This window comes from Dreissena polymorpha, chromosome 1 (genome assembly GCF_020536995.1).
Source record: "Dreissena polymorpha isolate Duluth1 chromosome 1, UMN_Dpol_1.0, whole genome shotgun sequence".
NCBI classification, from domain to species: domain Eukaryota; kingdom Metazoa; phylum Mollusca; class Bivalvia; order Myida; family Dreissenidae; genus Dreissena; species Dreissena polymorpha.
The window spans coordinates 125,229,875-125,251,163 of NC_068355.1; the positions used below are offsets into that span (position 1 = coordinate 125,229,875).

Here is a 21,289-nt window from a genome sequence, read left to right on the forward strand (position 1 = left end):
GTGTGCATACCATAGTGCATTCTATGCATGTACTTTTCAATTATGATTGTTTTTTACTTCATATTGTTTTATGTACATGTTCTTTTATTGCTTTGTGTGTATGTATGCTATCTCCGAAATAAATCTCAAATGGAATGCAAGGTGGACTGACTGACAGATGGACAGTGCGACTTCTGCCTCCTTACTGGGAGCATAAAAATCAGAGCGATTTTTAAACAAGAGACGTGTTTGTCACAAACACAATTCCCCCTACTGCGCAGCTTTGATGTATTTTTTTTACCATTGGTCAGGTACAGATAATTATCTCCGTTTGAAGCTTATTACTTCCCTTGGATTAGTTTTTTTTATCTTTGACCTTGCAGGGGGTTTTCAGCACTGTCTGCCCCTCCGGAAAACGGAGGCATTCCCAATGCAAACGGACCTGATCCCAACCCAAAATTATAACAAAAATTCCCAATTTCCAAAAAAATTATTAATTTTTTTTTTTAAGAAGTGTCTTATGACTTATGATTATTAGATTATAAATGTTTCAACTCGTCCAGCTGATGTGTATCATACCAACAAGCACTGCTTTGGTTGAGCGAGGTTTCAGCACCATGAACCTGCTGTGCTCCCCATTTCACAGCACATTCACACAAACCAAACTGACTCATCTGATGCTTACCTGCATTAAATGTCAAAATAACAAACACATTATTTGTTAAACCTCTGACTTATTTAAGAATGATAAATTCACAATGTTTTCCCAAAATGAGCCGTTTCATCGAAGCAAAAATTCCCAAAATGGACAGTTTTGTCGATACAAAATTCCCAATTTGGTCAGACTCCTTTTCCCAAAATAGGCAGAAAAACCCCTGCCTTGAAGGATGACATTGACCTTTCACAACTCAAAATGTGCAGCTCCATGAGATACACATGCACGCCAATTATCAAGTTGCTATCTGAAGCGACATAGAAGTTATGAGCATAACTATAAGCCAGCTATAAAAATGCTTTCCTCCAATACCAATGTTTCAATTGTACGCATTATCCTATGTTACATTGCATTCATTGCATACTGTCACAATTTACATTTTTGGGCAAACACTATTTCAACATATGTTTCAGCTCTTGGTTACATTAATAAATTGTACAATATGGTCAATCCTGCAGAATCATTTGTAATCAAAATGTTATTGTATAGTATCCGCTGCACATCAACTGCGGATAAATGCCTGCCTTTCACTGTTGCCAATATCCATACTTTACTGGCTACCCTTCGTTCCCACATACGGGACCATTACAATCGTGTCCTTTTACAGGCTATGTTTGTAAATGCCTTTTTTTGGCCTTTTCCGGGTAGGGGAACTGTCCATTTCCCAAAACAGTCATCAAAATACCTTGTCCCGCCAGGACCTCACTTTCATGTACACAAATGCCAAAGTCTCATTAGCAGTAATTAATGTTCGTAATTACAAACACTCACAAGGTCAAACTACCACTGTTCCCCTACCACCAAACTATTTTGCCCAGTTCGTGCATTAATAAGATACCTACAACTATGCCCCATGCAAACAGGCTCCCTTTTCCAATTTCTTAACAGGGATCCTGTCACCACCGCTAGTTTCTTCAGGTCAAATCTTCGAACATGTGTTATTGCTTCGGATCTAAACCCACAGTTTTACACATCCCACTCTTTTCTCATTGGAAGTGCAACTCACGCCTATTCCCATAATATGCCGGCCTCCCAGATTCAACCGTTGGGACGTTGGCTGTCCAACACATATGTTAAGTACATTTGGTCTAAACCGTTACCTTTTTAATATCCCCAACTCTTCAGACACTCATTGTATAGGTGGTAGTGTTTGATAACATTCTGGACGTGAACCACAAATGCATCTCAACTAGCCAGTCTAATTTTTATTCTAACTGCAAGTGTATTAATAACAGGACTTGGACGTTTTGTTTATATTTACCTAACAGTTTAAGGCTGCAGGTAGTTTTTCACCTTTTTCCTTGTGTTTACAATTTATGTAAATATTTGTTGTATACATCTTTTTTATTGTCTGGCGGCTTACGGCTGCAGCTACATTGCTTTCCTACAGGATTGGTTACATTTGCATTTGTACATTGTTGTGTCGCTGTACATTTTATGTTACTGTAACCAGTCAGTTTAAGGTTACAGGTAGTTTTCACATTTTTACCAGTGCCTGTAGATATGCCTATGTCTGCTGTATAATTTTCATTTGTTGTCTGACGGTGTAAGGCTGCAGCAACATTTTTCTTTTTCATTATATGTTTGCTTACTACAGTCGAAACCCGATGGGTCGAACTCGCTTGGCTCAAATTTCCAGTTGACTACACTACAGTCACTTATTAGGCAGTACGGTAGGTGCCTAGTGAGATCGGGAATAGTCGGTCGATATCGCCGTATTCGGAAAGCGTTTCGCCTATAAGCGATATCAACAGTAAAGTCCGGAAATTATACTAAATACACGAAATAAATTTGTATTTTTTATTTAAGAGTTAAATTTGCTTATCTCTTTAAGATTTAATAACGATACAATACCAATATAAGTTAAATTAATTAGTTTCATAAAATATTTGTGTTCATGAAGTCACGGTTGTTGACATTTTCTTAGCAAAATGAAAGTGAGAAATCAAAGCGAGCGATTTGCAAAAAAAAGAGAAGCAAACACAAATCGACAATGTTGTGTTCGATTACAATTATTCATTTACCAAGTTCTGCGATGGCGATTTGTGTGAAAATGACTCACGTAAAAGCTATTCGCATTTGCTAAATGGCGCGAAAGAGTAAGCAGAAGTGGGTGGGGGGATGGAAGAAGATTGATTGACTCATTGAGCTGGAGGTTTTGCTAAACAAATTAAAGTATGGTCAGTTTGTAATCTAAGTCCCATTCCTTTGACAATATATAACATTGTTGGCAAACTACAAAATAACCTCAGTGGCTATTTGTACGTTGTTTGTGAAAACCTTGACTGTAGAAAAGTCAACCTTGTTGCTTATGGAAAGCAGTACCATCTCAAGATCAGGGGAATGCCATGCTTCGACGTAAATACCATGCTTGGAACAGGTATGCATGTCTTCATTTTTCAACCTGCGATTTCTATCAATGTTTAATCATTGTACATTGCCATTGATATTTGGACTTCTTACAAATTTTCAGACCCCTTAAAATTCCAAGTGTACTTCCCAGTGAATATTTGTTTATCGTGTATTATATAAGGAAACATTCCGGTGTCCATCATATTCAGTTTTCAAATTTAGTTTCGCATTTGTGTTGTTAAATCCAATTGATTGCTCATTCATGTTATTTAATAATGTAATGATGATACAAATGGATTCTATGAAAATACATCGTGACATCATTATTAAGTAATTACGGCCTTATTTATGTGACGAAAACAAGCTAGACTAAAATTCTCAGGAGTTTGCTTTGCCGATTGATACAATTGTTCATAGGATGGCAACATAATTCATGTAATAAGAAACAAAACATCTTTACTTTGACTGCAAGTATTTGCTGCCGACTGGTAATGGGTGCTGATACACTGACAAGTTCCTCCACTGCTACACTCAGAATTGGCTGCAGAACATGGAGATGGTGCTGATGTAGAGCATGCTGAACCCAGCGAGATTTCTGTGAAAAGAAAACATAGCTCATGATTAATCAATAATCATTTCAAGTACAATCAACATTAGCCATGTTTTATCTGGCTCAACCTCTTTTCCAAAGGTATAATTTAAACAAGAGCTGTCAGAGGACAGGGCGCTCGACTATTGGAGTGCTTGACAGTATACCGTAAGCCATCATGGGGAAATTGTTCATATTCAATAATTTAATAGACAATCTTTCAAAATTGAAAAAAGGGATTTTTTATTTTTTTGGGTGGGGGGGTAGAGGGGGGGGGGGGGGCGGGGGTTGAGAGGGGGGTATAATGTGGAGTGTGGTCATTTATTAGATGATCTTTCAAAAATAAAAAAAAGGAAAAATAAAAATATTTTTTTTGTGGGGGGGGGGGGGGGGAAGGGGGGGAGGGCAGGGATTCTGGGTTGGGCGTGAGGTATTGTTTGGGTGGAATCCATTGTGGTAATTAGGTAAGTGTTGTTTTGTCAAAGAATTAATAAAATCTGATAATAAATAAAGAAGTTAAGGAAATGTAACTAAAGTAATATGCATGTTATAATGGAAAAAGGGCCATAATTCTTACAAAATGCTTGATACAGTTGTCTGCTCTTGTTTATAGATCGGGGTAATGTTGGTAAAGAAGTTTGCACAATATGAAAGCAATATGTCAAGGGACATAGAAAATATTTGAGGTGGTACGCAAACTTTAACATAGATTAATCAATAATATGCATATTCTGAGTGGAAAAGGGGCCATAATTATTACAAAATGCTTGATAGAGTTGTCTGCTCTTGTGTATAGGTTGGGGTCATGTTGGTATAGAAGTATGCAAAATATGAAAGCAATATGTCAAGGGACATTGAAAATATTTGGGGTAGTACGCAAACTTTAACATTTGCACGACAATGCCAACGCTAACGCAAACGCTAACACCATCGCCGGGTTGAGTAGGATAGCTCCACTATATATATTTCATATATAATAGTCGAGCTAAAAAAAAATAAAATTACAAAATACTCTTTCTGATGGTAAATTATAAATATTAGATAAATACCACATCTTGCAATGCCACAAAGGAAATTATCAGCAGTTTGCTTATCTTAGTGATACAATGTTTTTATTCATAGGTAATATAATTATTATTATTAGAAAGAAAACATCTTTACTTAGACTACAAGAATTTGCTGCAGACTGGTAATGGGTGCTGATACACTGACAAGTTCCTGCACTGCTACACTCAGAATTGGCTGCAGAACACAAAGATGGTGCTGATGTAGAACATTGGGAACCCAGTGAGATTTCTGTGAAAAGAAAACATAGGTTATTATAAATCATTATCTCAAGTACCATCAAAATAAGGCATGTTATCCATTTGTATCCATTTACTTTAATTATATAAATGTTCAGAAAATACTTCTGTACAGTAAAAAATTACCTCTCTTTAATGACCCATATACGGTCCTCATACATACGCATACACGCATCAAACAAATGTTTTGTTTACATTCGCTTGTAGATGACCAACCATGAATGTATCAGTAATTTTTTCATGTCATATTTAATGAAAAACTCTTTATTTCGTCCGAGAAATATTTGCTGACCAGTAGATATAAAGGCCCGAGAGCCTTTTGCCTTAAGCCATTCATAGACGTCCTGACAAGCTTTGTTGTATGTTCTCATTTATGCCACATATAATCCTATTTTGTTCCTTCACTCAAACCTATTACCCGAAACAAGCTTTCCATAGATTTTACTTTCAATCAAATGATTACAAAATAAATGACATATCTCATGTGACGTAATTTATGTGACGAAAACAAGCTAGACTCTTTGGATTTTCTGAAGAAAATTTCAGATGTGGTTGGTATCTTTAACAGTAAAATATTTAAACAAAAAAAGCATCTAACTAATCCAAAAAATATTATTAATTGTGTGTTTGCCATGCATAATTGGAAACTTCAATAAGAGCAAAATAAATCGCTCCAACCAGTCATTCAATTTCGTAAATCTTGTTATTCGTAAGAAAGTTCAGCAAGTGATACATACGTTTAAAAAAATCAGTGTGGTTTTAATAAAATTAAAATTTATGTATGGAAATACAGAATAGGAATTAAGTGCACATTGTTAAATGGATTAAATGGTAATTGAAGTAAGCGTGTCATTTATTATTTTGCAAGATTTTTTAAAAATCTTCATTTTTCAACCTGCCATTTCTATCAATGTTAAATCATTGTACAATTGCCATTGATCTGTGGACTTCTTACAATAATTAAAGATTTTTGGTAAGAACCCCAGGGCAGGCACATTATTTAAAATATTTGTGATTGTTATTATAAATATTAAAGCTATTCCAAATATTACAATTTTAAAAAATAAATTCATTACTCTTAGTAATAAATCTTATGAAGGAGCATAGGTATATTAAAATTCTGAGCTATTCATATAAATGGTGAATTCTTTTCACAAGGGATAATTTGAGTTCAACGACTTGTCAATATGTAATGTGCTTGTTGTGCTGAAAATTTATTTTTCTCATAACCAAGGATCATATACGGCGTCAGAATGAAACTTAAAGGGGAATTATAAAATTCATGAAATAAGCATTGTGTGAATTTAATTTTGTATTTTTGTTTGATGTACAGTAATGCCTGATATTACTTAGATTTGTGCTGTGCATTTGAAGACGGGTTTTAAGTTCTCGACATATGTGAAGACAACAGTGCCAATTTCTTCTGAAGCTCAGAAAGTGATTGGCATCTCTGTTGATGATCATGGCATAATGCGTGTAAATGGTGGAAAGGTTGATAGTGTATCAATTAAAACTTCTCTACATGATTGTATGATGTGGCTTGCAAAGTTTCCCAGAGCCATTTTTGTTGCTCATAATGGGCGCAGGTTTGATTTTCCGGTTTTGGTTAGTGCATTGCTGAACACACACTGTTTTGAAACATTTTGCAATTGTGTAAGCAGTTTTGTTGACTCTTTGCCGTTTTTCAAAAATCGTATCCTGAACGCTAAAACAGGAAGATCTAGTGAACGTGTTCTCCAGGCAACCTGCAACGCCCACAGTGCTCCTGATGATGTTGAAGCACTGGGATCTTTGCTTAAAACATGTAAAATTACTGACAATATGGCCCACATCTTTACCGTTACTGCAATCCATAATTCAGTTTGTTTAAGTCATGAAAAGCCTTAAAGGCAAAGAACATTAGATTGTTAGACATGCTGTTGCATAGAGGAACTCTAAAGTGACCAACAACTGAAAACATTGCGGGATATGGACTGGCCTTGTGTCATTTCAAAGCCATATTTTCTAGTTCCGGAGAGGATGACTTTTGGGATACTTTCATTGCTAAAAACAATGAGGGACTACCAAAAGTCACAAACGCAAAAAAAATATTTTATCTGAAGTGGTCCCTAAAATCGGTCAGTTTTTCAGTGCCGAAAAGTGACGGAACGAGATAATATGGCTTTCAAATGACCCGCGGCCAGTCAAAATCACGCAATGGCTTTATACTGATACTAAATTATGTACATCTAGTTGTCATTAATCTGGCTGTTTTTATTTAAATATAAGTTGTATATTATTGTGCTACATGTTTAAAGAAACATGATAACTTATACATCTTTATGCTACGTAATATTGGGACAACTTTGACATTTTGAGGTGAACTGCACCTGTATTCATATGTTGCTTTTTGACTTAAGGTGACCTTAAGATTGTATTATTAGCTTGGCTGTTTTCGGAGAAAAATCTGAGGTATTGTCATACCCTCTTCGTCGTCCGCCGTTGTGCTAAAACCTTTACATTGGCTCTAAAATTAAAGTGCTTCCACCTACAACTTTGAAACTTCATATGTACATGCACTAGGTCAAAGGTCAAGGTCACTGTGACCTCTAATATAAAACTTTAACTTTGCCTCTAACATCATAGTGCTTCCACCTACAACTTTGAAACTTCATATGTACCTGCACCTTGATGAGTTCTTCATGCCACACCCAATTTTGGGTCACTAGGTCAAAGGTCAAGGTCACTGTAACCTCTAATATAAAACTTTAACTTTGCCTCTAACATCACAGTGCTTCCACCTACAACTTTGAACCTTCATATGTACATGCACCTTGATGAGCTTTACACGCCACACCCATTTTTGGGTGACTAGGTCAAAGAACAAGGTCACTGTGACCTTTAATATAAAACTTTAACTTTGCCTCTAACATCATCGTGCTTTCACCTACAATTTAAAAACTTCATATTTACATGCACCTTGATGAGTTCTACTCACCACACACATTTTTTGGGCACTAGGTCCAAGGTCAAGGGTTCTGTGACCTCTAATAAAAAACTTTAACTTTGCCTCTAACATCACAGTACTTCCACCTACAACGTTGAAACTTCATGTGTAGATGCACCTTGATGAGTTCTACACGCCACACCCATTTTGGGTCACTAGGTCAAAGGTCAAGGTCACTGTGACCTCTAAAAAAAATAAAAAAAATCTGACAAGCTTTCGCAGCCGAGCGTGGCACCCGTTATGCGGTGCTCTTGTTAATGTATTATTATATCAATATTAATTAAAAGTTAGCTAAATTTTTTCACATGTCATGGTTATGACTGTAGCTTTTAATAAGCAACTAGAAAACCCCCAAAAAGAAGTGATATACAAATTTATACATAAATTCATTGCGTGAAAATGAATTGGGGTAGGCATACACAAAGTAAAATTTCTTGAGATAGGAACGATAAAACTTCCTGAAATTCATTCAGTGTGTAGAAAATGTGTTGTGTTAAACAAATATGTACAATATATGCATTTCATCACACTACAAATGACATAAAACGTAATTAAAGTTTCTTGTCACTGAACCATTTGTTGTCGTTTTTGCCATTTTATCCAGATAAGTGCATATATTATTGGACATCAAAGCCACATTTTTTTTTCAATGACATGTATATCCCATTACAAAAAACTATATATTTTGGATATAGGGTAAATCCATAGAAAACGCCCAACCGAGTCAAGGAGTAGGTGTATTCAAGTATAAAAAATTTACCGGCTGGTAAAAAGTTTTAAAATTTTGCAATTAGTTGTGATATACACTTTACTATGTGGAAATAATAACAAAGAGTGTTTCTGGAAAAGTACTCATTACGCTCCCACTACCTTAATATCTTAGTAAGAAGGTGATTTTTCAAGCGGTTCCGTAGTGTAGTGGTTACACGCTCGCTTCTCATGTGAGAGGTCCAAGGTTTGAGCCCCAGTAAAATCAAATTATTTTATTTGTGTTCTATGTTAACTTTTTGTTTTTATGTAGACATTTTAGTTTAAATAAAAATGCTGTTTTATTGTAACCATTATTAGCTCGGCTGTTTTCGGAGAAAACCCGAGGTATTGTCATAGCCAGCTTGTCGTCCACCGTCAGCCGTCCACCGTAGGTGTCGTGCTGAAACCTTAACATTGGCTCTAAAATCAAAGTGCTTTCACCATCAACTTAAAAACTTCATATGTATATGCACCTTGATGAGTTCTACATGCCACATCCATTTTTGGGTCTTTAGGTCAAAGGTCAAGGTCACTGTGACCTCTAATATAAAACTTTAACATAGGCTCTAAAGTCCAAGGGCTTCCACCTACAACTTTGAAACTTCATATGTAGATGCACCTTGATGAGTTCTACACGCCACACCCATTTTTGGGTCACTAGGTCAAAGGTCAAAGTCACTGTGACCTCTAAAAAAATAAATTCTGACAAGCTTTAGCAGCCGAGCGTGGCACCCATTATGCGATGATTTTTTTGTTTTTATTATGCCCATGAAATATATGTGTGAGAGGGTGGGGGGGGGGGTTCGTAAACACATTAAAACCTTCTTTGTTCCACTATCCTAGCAACCACCTAGTTACTAATAAAGGCGCTATAGAGCGCGAAGCGGGACACTATTATTAATTGTAATAAAGAGTCTTGAAAAAGGAAGCAGCCGCTTATCAATGAGGAGCACCATCACAGCACCCCAGTCTCATTTCTATCAAGTCCTCCTACAGGTTTTTTTTAAGAACCACATATAGATGGTCGCAGGCCTGACCCGTATCTTGCAAGTGGTATGGACCCTTTGGTATGGACCTTTAACCCCGCTCACTATCCAGCGTTTAAACTAACGGGTTTTCATTTAAACCGACTATTAATAGCTTATTAATATCTTAGTTAGAAGGTGATTTTTCAAGTGGTTCCGTAGTGTAGTGGTAACGCGCTCGCTTCACATGTGAGAGGTCCAAGGTTCGAGCCCCAGTAGAATCAAATTATTTTATTTGTGTTCTATGTTAACTTTTTGTTTTGATGTAGACATTTTAGTTTAAATAAATACGCTGTTTTATTGTAACCATTTTTTGTTTTTATTATGCCCATGAAATATATGTGTGAGAGGGTGGGGGGGGGGGGGGGTGGGTTCGTTAACACATTAAAACTTTTACAGTGTTTTCATATCAATGAGTACTCAACCCCTATTGTAAATGAGCAACGTAAGAATAAGTTCAGAATCATCTCCCCTTGAAGTTGAGAAAAATATGAAATTACGCTAACAAGATGAAGCAGATTTGTTAAAACCTACACAGTTCTGTTCCATTAATGAAAACTGCACACGGATGCCAGTAAAAAAAAGGAAACTAATGTAAATAAAATAAACTATGAAATATTTGGGGGTTACAACACAAAATCATAGATAATGGTTATTTGGGGTTATAACACAACATCATAGATAATGGTTATTTGAAAGTTATAACACCCAATCATAGATAATGGTTATACCAGTATCTTTTTCTATTTTGCTTAAAATAATCGGCCAATATATTAATATTTACAGTAGAAAAAAAATCATTCCATTAACTTCATTGAGTGCCTTTTACACTGAAATTCCTGACGCCCTTTGATGCTTTGCATCAATACTTATCTTGTATTATATGCTTGCTTTTTAACTGTCCGCTTCTTTTTGATGGTTTAAGGCCACTTAAAGCTAAGGCCTCAGGGTTTTATTTATGCTCGGCTTACAACTTGGAAATTCTAACTAGCTTTTAATAAGTTTATTGAAATAACCACTTTTAATTAAGGTCCTCTCTCATACTCCATGGGTGGCAAGGTTACATTTCCGGTTCCACTTGTTTTACAGCCCATTATGCCATTCTGGATTTTTGTTATATATTTTTGTTCTACTTTATGGCATTTTTAAATAAATGCCCTTTTTCAATCAATCATTGTCTTTGTTATTTCCTTCATTTCATACGAGTCCATCCATTCTATGAACTTTTACCTTACCTCTAAGGACAATACAAAAATAATATTTCATGCACACATAATTTTTTTTAAATCTGATTGTTCGCCTTCACTTATTAAAGGTATAAGATCACGTGAGCTCTCTGGCCAATCATAATTTATTCTTGCCACGCTTTCTTATTAGCCAATCAATTTAAAAGGATGAGATCACGTCAGCTGTTCAGCCAATTGATATTGATCTTGGCGATTTTGTGCTCGGATTTTAACTAACAGCTGCTATAATAATTTATAGAGATAAATTATCAACAACCACCTCCACCACTTCACCGCCTAGAATAGATTTGTGTACTTCCTTTTTTGTATGTATTTTCTATGTAGTATTTTCATGTTGTCTCATTATGATACCAAATCTTAGGTTTTTTAATTTGGTTATATGTGTTTTAATAAACTGTTGTTAGGGCGGGTTTTACCGCCCATTGTGCCATTTCGGAAAAAATATAAGATATTTTGCATTTTCTTTTTGGCATTTTTACATAACTGTCATACAAGTCCGTCCGGTCTATGACCTTTTCCTTACCACTTAGTACAATACATAAAAGTTTTACGATAAGAGAGAAAACATCTTTACTTTGACTGCAAGTATTTGCTGCAGACTGGTAATGGGTGCTGATACACTGACAAGTTCCTCCACTGCTACACTCAGAATTGGCTGCAGAACACGGAGATTGTGCTAATGTAGAACATGCTGAACCCAGTGAGATTTCTGTGAACAGAATATCACATCTTGGACTGTTATAAAGGTTATTCTTAGCAGTTTAGTTTTGTTAGTGATACAATTATTTATTAATAGCTAAAATAAGTCTAATTATAAAAGAGAAATCATCTTTACTTTGACTGCAAGTATTTGCTGCAGACTGGTAATGGGTGCTGATACACTGACAAGTTCCTCCACTGCTACACTCAGAATTGGCTGCAGAACATGCAGATGGTGCTGATGTAGAACATGCTGAACCCAGCGAGATTTCTGTGAAAAGAAAGCAAAAGATATTATTTAGACAATAACTTCAGAATAAGGCCTGTCATCAATACTTCACTTGCTGTACTGGTTAGCGAGTATTTCTTAGACAGCAGCATTTACCGGACATTCTATTTATTTTGTGTTTTGCAATACTTAAACACCATCTGCTTCGTAATATACTTACAGATGGTTTATTTTCTTCAAGATGACAGCAGCAATTCGTTAACAGACAAACATTATAGTTAAACAATTGCTATTGTTACAAATTTTGTGGCAATAATAAAGTTACCTCTGCGGGGGAGGATGCGCATGCTCAAAAGAAATTTCTTATTTAGGCACAACCTGTGTGTTTGAAATTTTCATTTGTCTTTAACAATACAGCAAATCGTAATCATTTTACTTGTAACGTTTTATCTTACCAGAAAATGATGTAGTCAACATGCACAGATTATTTAAATTATAAATTATTTCAATTAAAACTGGACACCTTTTGTTGTATACAGATATCTGAATTGCTTGCAAAATATATCAAGTAAACATTGCAATGAAAAAGCCAAAAAACTAATTTAACATTATTAACTCACTGTTTGAATTTTCTCCAGTGAACAAACATATCCTTATTTGAAAAAAAATCTATTCAATTCATGTATTGAAGTCATTTCAAAATTTCTGTTAAGAAAATTAACATTTTCAATCTTATTTGTATCCATTTACTTTAATTATATACATGTTCAGAAAATACTTCTGTACAGTGGAAAATTACCTCTCTTTAATGACCCCATATACGGTCCTTATACATATGCATACACGCATCAAACAAATGTTTTGTTTACATTCGCTTGTAGATAACCAACCATGAATGTATCAGTAATTTTTTCATGCCATATTTCTTATTAATAAGTTAGTATTTAATGAAAAACTCTTTATTTCGTCCTAGAAATATTTGCTGACCAGTAGATATAAAGGTCCGAGAGCCTTTTGCCTTAAGCCATTCATAGACGTCCTGACAAGCTTTGTCGTATTTTCTCATTTATGCCACATATAATCCTATTTTGTTCCTTCACTCAAACCTATTACCCGAAACAAGCTTTCCATAGATTTACTTTCAATCAACTGATTACAAAATTTATGACATATCTCATGTGACGTAATTTATGTGACGAAAACAAGCTAGACTCTTTGGATTTTTTGAAGAAAATTTCAGATGTGGTTGGTATCTTTAACAGTAAAATATTAAAACAAAAACAGCATCTAACTAATCCAAAAAATATTATAAATTGTGTGTTTGCCATGCATAATTGGAAACTTCAATAAGAGCAAATTAAATCGCTCCAACCAGTCATTCAATTTCGTAAATCTTGTTATTCGTAAGAAAGTTCAGCAAGTGATACATACGTTTAAACAAGAGCACCGCCCTGCGGGTGCAGACCGCTCATCTATTTTCTTTTTAAAGGTGAAGGGACTCTCATTTTTAATCACAAAGGAGGGAGGGGTTGAGTGAAGAGGGGTGTATAGTGTGGGGGTGTGGAATTTATTACATTATCTTCCAAAAATGCGAAAAAAAAAACGAAAAAACAAAATTCGGGGGGGGGGGGATGGGAGGAGTGGGGGTGGATTCTTGGGTGCGATGGTTGGACGTTATTTCAAACATAAAATAATAAAAATAAATATTTGTGTTTTTTAACCGTTTCAAAAAAAATAAAAAATTGGGTGGGGGGTGGGGTGGGGGAGGTATAGTGTGAGGGTGTGGTGGTAAATTGTGAGATGATCTTAAAAAAAATTGGGGGGATTCGGGTGGGGGGAGGGGGGGGGGGTGGGGGGGATTCTTGGGTGCGATGGTTGGACGGTATTTCAAACATAAAATAATAAAAATAAATATGTGTTTTTTAACCTTTTCCAAAAAAAATTTGGGGTTGGGTGTGAGGGTGCGATGGTCATTTGTGAGATGATCTTAAAAAAAAATTAGGGGGGAGGGAGGGGGGGAGGGCACACGGGATGGTTTTGGTGGAGTCTATTGTGGTATGTCAGGTAAGAGTAGTTTTGTCAAAGTATCAATCAAATCTAATCATAAATAAAGAAGTTATGGCAATTTTAGCAAAATTTAATAATTTGACCTTGAGAGACAAGGTCATTCAAAGGTCAAGGTAAAATTCAACTTGCCAGGTACAGTAACCTCATGATATCATGAAAGTATTTGAAGTTTGAAAGCAATAGCCTTGATACTTAAGAAGTAAAGTGGATCGAAACACAAAATTTAACCATATATTCAAAGTTACTAAGTCAAAAAAGGGCCATAATTCCGTAAAAATGACAACCAGAGTTATGCAACTTGTCCTTTTACTGTACCCTTATGATAGTTTGCGAGTGTTCCAAGTATGAAAGCAATATCTATGATACTTTAGGGGTAAAGTGGACCAAAACACAAAACTTAACCAAATTTTCAATTTTCTAAGTATAAAGGGCCCATAATTCCGTCCAAATGCCAGTCAGATTTACATAACTTTTCCTGTACAGTCCCCTTATGATAGATAGTAAGTGTTGCAAGTATGAAAGCAATAGCTTTGATACTGTAGGAATTAAGTGGACCTAAACACAAAACTTAACCAAATGTTCAATTTTCTAAGTATAAAAAGGGCACATAATTCTGTCAAAATGCCAGTCAGAGTTACATTAATTTGCCTGCACAGTCCCCTTATGATAGTTAGTAAGTGTTGCAAGTATGAAAGCAATAGCTTTGATACTGTAGGAATAAAATGGACCTAAACACAAAACTTAACCAAAATTTTCAATTTTTGTAAGTATAAAAAGGGCACATAATTCTGTCAAAATGAACGCCAGAGTTATCTAACTTTGCCTGCCCAGTCCGCTTATGATAGTAAGTAAGTGTACCAAGTTTGAATGCAATAACATTGATACTTTCTGAGAAAAGTGGACCTAAATGCAAAACTTAACCAAAATTTTCAATTTTCTCAGTATAAAAAGGGCACATAATTCTGTCAAAATGCAAGCCAGAGTTATCTAACTTTGCCTGCCCAGTCCCCTCATGATAGTAAGTAAGTGTACCAAGCTTGAATGCAATAGCATTGATACTTTCTGAGAAAAGAGGACCTAAACGCAAAACTTAACCGGACGCCGACGCCAACGCCGACGCCGACGCCAAGGTGATGCCAATAGCTAATTTTTTTTTTCAAAAAATAGATGAGCTAAAAAATCAGTGTGGTTTTAATAAAATTAAAATTAATGGATGGAAATACAGAATAGGAATTAAGTGCACATTGTTAAATGGATTAAATGGTAATTGAAGTAAGCGTGTCATTTATTATTTTGCAAGATTTTTTTAAAATCTTCATTTTTCAACCTGCCATTTCTATCAATGTTAAATCATTGTACAATTGCCATTGATCTTATGACTTCTTACAATAATTAAAGATTTTTGGTAAGAACCCCAGGGCAGGCACATTATTAAAAATATTTGTGATTGTTATTATAAATATTAAAAGCTATTCCAAATATTACAATTTTTAAAAATAAATTCATTACTTTTAGTAATAAATCTTATGAAGGAGCATAGGTATATTAAAATTCTGAGCTATTCATATAAATGGTGAATTCTTTTCACAAGGGATAATTTGAGTCCAACGACTTGTCAATATGTAATGTGCATGTTGTGCTGAAAATTTATTTTTCTCATAACCAACGATCATATAAGGCGTCAGAATGAAACTTAAAGGGGAATTATAAAATTCATGAAATAAGCATTGTGTGAATTTAATTTTGTATTTTTGTTTGATGTACAGTAATGCCTGATATTACTTAGATTGGTGCTGTGCATTTGAAGACGGGTTTTAAGTTCTCGACATATGTGAAGACAACAGTGCCAATTTCTTCTAAAGCTCAGAAAGTGATTGGCATCTCTGTTGATGATCATGGCATAATGCGTGTAAATGGTGGAAAGGTTGATAGTGTATCAATTAAAACTTCTCTACATGATTGTATGATGTGGCTTGCAAAGTTTCCCAGAGCCATTTTTGTTGCTCATAATGGGCGCAGGTTTGATTTTCCGGTTTTGGTTAGTGCATTGCTGAACACACACTGTTTTGAAACGTTTTGCAATTGTGTAAGCAGTTTTGTTGACTCTTTGCCGTTTTTCAAAAATCGTATCCTGAACGCTAAAACAGGAAGATCTAGTGAACGTGTTATCCAGGCAACCTGCATCGCCCACAGTGCTCCTGATGATGTTGAAGCACTGGGATCTTTGCTTAAAACATGTAAAATTACTGACAATATGGCCCATATCTTTACCGTTACTGCAATCCATAATTCAGTTTGTTTAAGTCATGAAAAGCCTTAAAGGCAAAGAACATTAGATTGTTACACGTGCTGTTGCATAGAGGAACTCTAAAGTGACCAACAGCTGAAAACATTGTGGGATATGGACTGACCTTGTGTCATTTAAAGCCATATTTTCTAGTTCCGAAGAGGATGACTTTAGGGATACTTTCATTGCTAAAAACAATGAGGGACTACCAAAAGTCACAAACGCAAAAAAATATTTTATCTGAAGTGGTCCCTAAAATCGGTCAGTTTTTCAGTGCCGAAAAGTGACGGAACGAGATAATATGGCTTTCAAATGACCCGCGGCCAGTCAAAATCACGCAATGGCTTTATACTGATACTAAATTATGTACATCCAGTTGTCATTAATCTGGCTGTTTTTATTAAAATATAAGTTGTATATTATTGTGCTACATGTTTAAAGAAACATGATAACTTATACATCTTTATGCTACGTAATATTGGGACAACTTTGACATTTTGAGGTGAACTGCGTCTGTATTCATCTGTTGCCTTTTGACTTAAGGTGACCTTAAGATTGTATTATTAGCATGGCTGTTTTCGGAGAAAACTCTGAGGTATTGTCATACCCTCTTCGTCGTCTGCCGTTGTGCCAAAACCTTTACATTGGCTCTAAAATTAAAGTGCTTCCACCTACAACTTTGAAACTTCATATGTACATGCACCTTGATGAGTTCCACACGCCACACCCATTTTTGGGTCACTAGGTCAAAGGTCAAGTTCACTGTGACCTCTAATATAAAACTTTAACTTTGCCTCTAACATCATAGTGCTTCCACCTACAACTTTGAAACTTCATATGTACATGCACCTTGATGAGTTCTACATGCCACACCCAATTTTGGGTCACTATATCAAAGGTCAAGGTCACTGTGACCTCTAATATAAAACTTTAACTTTGCCTCTCACATCACAGTGCTTCCACATACAACTTTGAAACTTCATATGTACATGCACCTTGATGAGCTTTACACGCCACACTCATTTTTGGGTCACTAGGTCAAAAATCAAGGCCACTGTGACCTCTAATATAAAACTTTAACTTTGCCTTTAACATCATCGTGCTTTCACCTACAATTTAAAAACTTCATATGTAAATGCATCTTGATGAGTTCTACACACCACACCCATTTTTGGGCACTAGGTCAAAGGTCAAGGTCACTGTGACCTCTAATATAAAACTTTAACTTTGCCTCTAACATCACAGTACTTCCACCTACAACGTTGAAACTTTATGTGTAGATGCACCTTGATGAGTTCTACACGCCACACCCATTTTGGGTCACTAGGTCAAAGGTCAAGGTCACTGTGACCTCTAAACAAAATAAAAAATTCTGACAAGCAGAGCGGGGCACCCGTTATGCGGTGCTCTTGTTAATGTATTATTATCTATATTAATTAAAAGTTAGCTAAATTTCTTCACATGTCATGGTTTATGACTGTAGTTTTTAATAAGCAACTAGAAAACCCCCAAATAGAAGTGATATACAAATTTATACATAAATTCATTGCGTGAAAATGAATTGGGGTAGGCATACACAAAGTAAAATTTCTTGAGATAGGAACAGTAAAACTTCCTGAAATTTATTCAGTGTGTAGAAAATGTGTTGTGTTAAATAAAAATGTACAATATATGAATTTCATCACACTACAAATGACATAAAACGTAATTAAAGTTTCTTGTCACTGAACCATTTGTTGTCGTTTTTGCCATTTTATCCAGATAAGTGCATATATTATTGGACACCAAAGCCACAATTTTTTTCAATGACACTTTTTAAATTCTGTATCTACTAACACAATCCAGTCGAGTACATTTATTAAGTTAATTGTCAAAATATATGTATATCCCATTACAAAAAACTATATATTTTGGATATAGGGTAAATCCATAGAAAACGCCCAACCAAGTCAAGGAGTATGTGTATTCAACCAAGTATAAAAAAATTACCGGCTGGTAAAAAGTTTTAAAATTTTGCAATTAGTTGTGATATACACTTTACTATGTGGAAATAATAACAAAGAGTGTTTCTGGAAAAGTACCCATTAGGCTCCCACTACCTAAATATCTTAGTAAGAAGGTGATTTTTCAAGCGGTTCCGTAGTGTAGTGGTTACACGCTCGCTTCTCATGTGAGAGGTCCAAGGTTTGAGCCCCAGTAGAATCAAATTATTTTATTTGTGTTCTATGTTAACTTTTTGTTTTTATGTAGACATTTTAGTTTAAATAAAAATGCTGTTTTATTGTAACCATTATAAGCTCGGTTGTTTTCGGAGAAAACCCGAGGTATTGTCATAGCCAGCTTGTCGTCCACCGTCAGCCGTCCACCATAGGTGTCGTGCTGAAACCTTAACATTGGCTCTAAAATCAAAGTGCTTTCACCATCAACTTAAAAACTTTATATGTAGATGCACCTTGATGAGTTCTACACGCCACATCCATTTTCAGGTCTTTAGGTCAAAGGTCAAGGTCACTGTGACCTCTAATATGAAACTTTAACATAGGCTCTAAAGTCCAAGGGCTTCCACCTACAACTTTGAAACTTTATATGTAGATGCACCTTGATGAGTTCTACACGCCACACCCATTTTTGGGTCAATAGGTCAAAGGTCAAGGTCACTGTGACCTCTAAAAAAAAAAAATCTGACAAGCTTTAGCAGCCGAGCGTGGCGGCACACATTATGCGGTGCTCTTTTTTGTTTTTATTATGCCCATGAAATATATGTGTGAGAGGGTGGGGGGTTCGTAAACACATTAAAACCTTCTTTGTTTCACTATTCTAGCAACCACCTAGTTACTAATAAAGGCGCTATAGAGCGCAAAGCGGGACACTGTTATTAATTGTAATAAAGAGTCTTGAAAAAGGAAGCAGCCGCTTATCAATGAGGAGCACAGCAACCCAGTCTCATTACTATCAAGTCCTCCTACAGGTTTTTTTTAAGAACCACATATAGATGGTCGCAGGCCTGACCCGTATCTTGCCAGTGGTATGGACCCTTTGGTATGGACCTTTAACCCCGCTCACTATCCAGCGTTTAAACTAACGGGTTTTCATTTAAACCGACTATTAATAGCTTATTAATATCTTAGTTAGAAGGTGATTTTTCAAGTGGTTCCGTAGTGTAGTGGTAACACGCTCGCTTCACATGTGAGAGGTCCAAGGTTCGAGCCCCAGTAGAATAAAATTATTTTATTTGTGTTCTATGTTAACTTTTTGTTTTGATGTAGACATTTTAGTTTAAATAAATATGCTGTTTTATTGTAACCATTTTTTGTTTTTATTATGCCATGAAATATATGTGTGAGAGGGTGGGGGGGATTTGTATACACATTAAAACCTTCTTTGTTCCACTATCCTAGCAACCACCTAGTTACTAATAAAGGCGCTATAGAGCGCGAAGCGGGACACGTATTATTAATTGTAATAATGAGTCTCATTACTATCAAGTTCTCCTACAGTTTTTTTTAAGAACCAAATATAGAAGGCAGCAGGCCTGACTTGTATCTTGCCAGTGGTATGGACCCTTTGGTATGGGCCTTTAACCCCGCTCACTATCCAGCGTTTAAACTTCCAGGTTTACATTTAAACCGACTATTAATAGCTAATTAATATCTTAGTTAAAAGGTGATTTTTCAAGCGGTTCCGTAGTGTAGTGGTTACACGCTCGCTTCACGTGTGAGAGGCCCAAGGGTTCGAGCCCCAGTAGAATAAAATTATTTTATTTGTGTTCAATGTTAACTTTTTGTTTTGATGTAGACATTTTAGTTTAAATAAATATGCTGTTTCATTGTAACCATTTTTTGTTTTTATTATTCCCATGAAATAAATGTGTGAGAGGGGGGGGGTTCGTAAACACATTAAAACTTTTACAGTGTTTTCATATCAATGAGTACTCAACCCCTATTGTAAATGAGCAACGTAAGAATAAGTTCAGAATCATCTCCCCTTGAAGTTGAGAAAAATATGAAATTACGCTAACAAGATGAAGCAGATTTTTTAAAACCTACACAGTTCTGTTCCATTAATGAAAACTGCACACGGATGCCAGTAAAAAAAAGGCAACTAGTGTAAATAAAATGAACTGTGAAATATTTGGGGGTTACAACACAAAATCATAGATAATGGTTATTTGGGGTTATAACACAACATCATAGATAATGGTTATTTGGGAGTTATAACACCCAATCATAGATAATGGTTATACCAGTATCTTTTTCTATTTTGCTTAAAATAATCGGCCAATATATTTATATTTACAGTAGAAAAAAAATCATTCCATTAACTTCATTGAGTGCCTTTTACACTGAAATTCCCGACGCCCTTTGATGCTTTGCATCAATACTTATCTTGTAATATATGCTTGCCTTTTAACTGTCCGCTTCTTTTTGATGGTTTAAGGCCACTTAAAGCTAAGGCCTCAGGGTTTTATTTATGCTCGGCTTACAACTTGGAAATTCTAACTAGCTTTTAATTAGTTTATTAAAATAACCACTTTTAATTAAGGTCCTCTCTCATACTCCATGGGTGGCAAGGTTACATTTCCGGTTCCCCTTGTTTTACAGCCCATTATGCCATTCTGGATTTTTGTTATATATTTTTGTTCTACTTTATGGCATTTTAAAATAAATGCCCCTTTTCAATCAATCATTGTCTTTGTTATTTCCTTCATTTCATACGAGTCCATCCATTCTATGATCTTTTACCTTACCTCTAAGGACAATACAAAAATAATATTTCATGCACAAATAATTTTTTAAAATCTGATTGTTCGCCTTCACTTATTAAAGATATAAGATCCCGTGAGCTCTCTGGCGAATCATAATCTATTCTTGCCACGCTTTCTTATTAGCCAATCAATTTAAAAGGATGAGATAACGTCAGCTGTTCAGCCAATTGATATTGATCTTGGCGATTTTGTGCTCGGATTTTTACTAACAGCTGCTATAATAATTTATAGAGATAAATAATCAACAACCACCTCCACCACTTCACCGCCTAGAGTAGATTTGTGTACTTCCTTT

The 21,289-nt window shown here is 35.5% G+C and overlaps 1 protein-coding gene across 1 annotated transcript in view; it reads right to left on the reverse strand.

Moving 5' to 3' along the window:
* Positions 1–21,289, reverse strand: part of LOC127848557 (receptor-type tyrosine-protein phosphatase eta-like) — a 415,812-nt gene that overhangs the window by 383,799 nt on the left and 10,724 nt on the right. The window lies entirely within an intron of this gene.